Source organism: Micrasema longulum, unplaced genomic scaffold (assembly GCF_059751315.1).
Source record: "Micrasema longulum isolate JH-2025_06_02 unplaced genomic scaffold, ASM5975131v1 h1tg002914l, whole genome shotgun sequence".
NCBI lineage: Eukaryota > Metazoa > Arthropoda > Insecta > Trichoptera > Brachycentridae > Micrasema > Micrasema longulum.
The window spans coordinates 5,001-9,497 of record NW_028280033.1 but is presented as its reverse complement, the minus strand read 5'-3'; the positions used below and the strand labels follow the sequence as shown (position 1 = coordinate 9,497).

General features: G+C 50.9%; 3 non-coding genes across 3 annotated transcripts in view; all 3 read left to right on the top strand.

Annotated features, from left to right (window-relative positions):
- The first annotated feature begins 1,252 nt into the window (after positions 1-1,252).
- On the top strand, positions 1,253-3,192 carry LOC148271358 (small subunit ribosomal RNA). Its single transcript, XR_015825116.1, has one exon. It is a non-coding gene; the product is annotated as a small subunit ribosomal RNA (ribosomal RNA).
- Positions 3,193-3,480: 288 nt separating this feature from the next.
- On the top strand, positions 3,481-3,642 carry LOC148271357 (5.8S ribosomal RNA). The gene has a single exon (XR_015825115.1). It is a non-coding gene; the product is annotated as a 5.8S ribosomal RNA (ribosomal RNA).
- Positions 3,643-3,966: 324 nt separating this feature from the next.
- The window catches only part of LOC148271356 (large subunit ribosomal RNA), a 4,048-nt gene continuing 3,517 nt past the window's right edge, over positions 3,967-4,497 (top strand). The window contains exon 1 of the ribosomal RNA XR_015825117.1: positions 3,967-4,497. This exon is cut by the window's right edge and continues 3,517 nt beyond it. This is a non-coding gene — a ribosomal RNA (large subunit ribosomal RNA).

Sequence of the window (4,497 nt, the reverse complement as noted above, 5' to 3'; positions counted from 1 at the left end):
AAACTTAGAAATATTTTATACCCTCTCGCCGAGTTTTAATGCGAGAACGAGGCCCCCTCCCGGCGAGACGTCTCGCGGCGGTCGCGAGCGCGCTCCGCGTGAAACTTAAATTTTTCGTTTATCGAATATTTCCACCGAGCGACGATCCGAAATGCACCCCCGCCGATTTTTATTTCGTTCCTCCTTCCGATTCGAAAGTGAATGTGAAATTAAAAAAAAAAAAAAAAAACAAAAAAACTTAGAAATATTTTATACCCTCTCGCCGAGTTTTAATGCGAGAACGAGGCCCCCTCCCGGCGAGACGTCTCGCGGCGGCCGCGAGCGCGCTCCGCGTGAAACTTAAATTTTTCGTTTACTTCACTGAGCGACGATCCGAAATGCACCCCCGCCGATTTTTATTTCGTCCCTCCTTCCGATCCAAATGTGAATGTGAAATAAAAAAATAAATAAAAAAAAGAAAATAAAAAAAAAAAAAACAAAAATATTTCCTACCCAAATTATAAGTCTAATTTTTCAATCATAATCTCTTTCCATATTCGTCTTCTCAAACGAAAAAAGAAAAGAAAAAATAAAATCATCTCGCAGAATTTGCCAAGTCCCGACCGTACCGCGCGTTTTACCCATCGGCTCATTTACGTTTCGCCTGAAACGCGCGTAGGCTCCCCGCATGGCTGGCGGCCCGGCGTGCGAGACGCCGACACCCGTCGCCGTACGTATATTATGCGCGTCTCTCATGGCGTTAGCTAAAATACATTTTTCACCGCGTTCGCACATTGCGGCGGCCGATATGCCGCGCCGGCTTTACATTTGCGAAAATCAACGTCGTGTGGCCGTTCAGCTCCTTTGTGCGGCTGAGCGAGCATTGCACTTCGCCCGTGTTACAAACTCTGGAGTTCCGCGCAAGCAGAGAACACCGTGAACAAAAACGAGAACGGTCGTAGGATTCTAATCCACGTCCCCACTATTGCCGCGCCGAAGGCGTGCGCTCTCGTACGTTAATATTTGACGAAAGGGAATTAAATTTTTGGCCAAAGAGAAGATCCATGTGGTCCGTCTCGTCAGGTCCAGCGTTCACTTGTTAAAAAGTGAATTTAAAAGTAAAACGAACAGACTCGTGAATCGCGAGAGTGCAAACTCGAGCGAGCGAGAATGTGAGTTATATAGGTGCGAACATAAAGAGCGTGTCGCGGCGGGTGACTCCGTCGCGCCTCAGACGCCCTTCGTATCCTGGAGCGATATAGAAATGAACAGCTCCCTGGTTGATCCTGCCAGTAATCATATGCTTGTCTCAAAGACTAAGCCATGCAAGTCTCAGTAAAAGCCGAATTAAGGTGAAACCGCGAATGGCTCAATATATCAGTTTTGGTTCCTTAGATCGTACATAGTTACTTGGATAACTGTGGCAATTCTAGAGCTAATACATGCAAACGAGGTCCTGACCGGCAACGGGAGGGATGCTTTTATTAGATCAAAAACCAATCGGCGGCGGGGTTCGCGCCCCGTCCGTCGCCATTCGAGATGATTCTAGATAACTTTGTGCTGATCGCACGGTCTAGCACCGGCGACGCATCTTTCAAATGTCTGCCTTATCAACTGTCGATGGTAGTTTATGCGACTACCATGGTTGTCACGGGTAACGGGGAATCAGGGTTCGATTCCGGAGAGGGAGCCTGAGAAACGGCTACCACATCCACGGAAGGCAGCAGGCGCGCAAATTACCCACTCCCGGCACGGGGAGGTAGTGACGAAAAATAACGATACGGGACTCGTCCGAGGCCTCGTGATCGGAATGATTACACTTTAAATCCTTTAACGAGGATCCATTGGAGGGCAAGTCTGGTGCCAGCAGCCGCGGTAATTCCAGCTCCAATAGCATATACTAAAGTTGTTGCGGTTAAAAAGCTCGTAGTTGAAATTGTGTCCTGCGGTGTCGGTCTACCGAATGCGGTACGACAGGCACGTCTGCGGGGCTTCTCGCCGGTGCGTCCACCGCCAGTGTGTTGCGGTCGTCCTCGCGGGCGGCCGCGCGCCGAGGCGGGCCGTCGCGGCTGTTTACTTTGAACAAATTAGAGTGCTCAAAGCGGGCTAACACTTGCCTGAATATTGTACGCATGGAATAATAGAATAGGACCTCGGTTCTGTTTTGTTGGCTTTCTGATACCAGAGGTAATGATTAATAGGGACAACTGGGGGCATTCGTATTGCGACGTTAGAGGTGAAATTCTTGGATCGTCGCAAGACGGACTAAAGCGAAAGCATTTGCCAAAGGTGTTTTCATTAATCAAGAACGAAAGTTAGAGGTTCGAAGGCGATTAGATACCGCTGTAGTTCTAACCATAAATGATGCCAGCCAGCGATCCGCCGAAGTTTCATAATTTTAACCCGGTGGGCAGCTCCCGGGAAACCAAAGCTTTCGGGCTCCGGGGGGAGTATGGTTGCAAAGCTGAAACTTAAAGGAATTGACGGAAGGGCACCACCAGGAGTGGAGCCTGCGGCTTAATTCGACTCAACACGGGAAAACTCACCAGGCCCGGACACTGGAAGGATTGACGGATTAACAGCTCTTTCTCGATTCGGTGGGTGGTGGTGCATGGCCGCTCTTAGTTGGTGGAGCGATTTGTCAGGTTAATTCCGGTAACGAACGTAACTCTAGCCTATTAAATAGACGTGCAACCGGTATCACAGGAGTCCGCGGGCGCGCATCTTGCGGCGTTCGCGTCGCGGAAGTGTGTTTCGCGGTCTTCACTACCGGCGTACAATGAAAATCTTCTTAGAGGGACCGGCGGTATATATAGCCGCACGAGATTGAGCAATAGCAGGTCTGTGATGCCCTTAGATGTCCTGGGCCGCACGCGCGCTACACTGAAGGGATCAGCGTGTCCTCCTTGGCCTAACGGCCCGGGTAACCCGATGAAACCCCTTCGTGATAGGGATTGGGGTTTGCAATTCTCCCCCATGAACGAGGAATTCCTAGTAAAAGCGAGTCACCAGCTCGCGTTGATTGCGTCCCTGCCCTTTGTACACACCGCCCGTCGCTACTACCGATGGATGATTTGGTGAGGTCTTCGGACTGGTGCGCGGAAGCTCGTCTCGGGCATCCGACGCGTCGGAAAGTTTGACCGAATTTGATCATTTAGAGGAAGTAAAAGTCGTAACAAGGTTTCCGTAGGTGAACCTGCGGAAGGATCATTTCCTGTGAAATATAATATAAAATGAATTTTCATTCTTTTATATAGTATAAATATATTTATACACACGCGCAGAGCGCAAAATAAGCAAACACTGCGGCGGAATTTCGCCCTAGGGCGCCGCCGCGAACCGCGGACTGCCGGTGTCGCGGGAGGCGGGTCTGTCGGCCCGATTCCCGCGTCCGGCTATATTCTGTGAAAAATGTAATTTTTTTTCCGATAGAGAAAAAAGAAAAAAAACGCAACCGATAAACAATATATATATATATATATATATATCATAAAACACTATTACCCTGAACGGCGGATCACTCGGCTCGTGGGTCGATGAAGAACGCAGCTAAATGCGCGTCAGAGTGTGAACTGCAGGACACATGAGCATCGACATTTCGAACGCACATTGCGGTCCGAGCAAGACTTAGTTTGTCGACGGACCACTCCTGTTTGAGGGTCGCGCACACAATGCGACCAGACTTCGCCGTCTTCTCTCTTCGGAGAGAAGATTCGGCGAGAGTGTTGCCGGTCTGTCGTCCGCCGGCGCGCGAGCGCCGGACGGACGTCCGGTCAAATTTGACTTGGCGCGCTCTCTCGGTCCCCCCGAGACGCTTTTCGAGCTAGCGACGACGCTGTGAAACCCGCCGCCGGTCCTCACGGGCCGGCGCGCGGGGGCGTTTCTTCGCGCTCTGCGTCGCGCGCGGGTACCGTGCGAAACCGGAGAGCGTTTACATTATTCATATATATGTATATTTATATATATATATGAATTTTTTTTTGTTGTCGACCTCAAATCAGGAGAGATCACCCGCCGAACTTAAGCATATCAGTAAGCGGAGGAAAAGAAACTAACGAGGATTCCCCGAGTAGCGGCGAGCGAAACGGGAAGAGCCCAGCGCTGAATCCTGCGGCCCAGGCGGGCCGCCGGGAAATGTAGCGTTAGGGAGGAGAGTAATATATACACGCGCGGTCATTAGTCACGGCTGCCTGTCCAAGTTCATCTTGAACGGGGCCCGCTTACCCGCAGAGGGTGCCAGGCCCGTGGTGACGGTAGCCGGCCGCGACGGTCTCTCTCCCCAGAGTCGGGTTGCTTGAGAGTGCAGCCCTAAGTGGGTGGTAAACTCCATCTAAGGCTAAATACTACCACGAGACCGATAGCGAACAAGTACCGTGAGGGAAAGTTGAAAAGAACTTTGAAGAGAGAGTTAAAGAGTACGTGAAACCGTTCAGGGGTAAACCTGTGGAACTCAAACGAGCGAACGGAGAGATTCATCGTGTCTTCCGTCGGAGCCCGCGTCCCGGCGCACACCTCCGC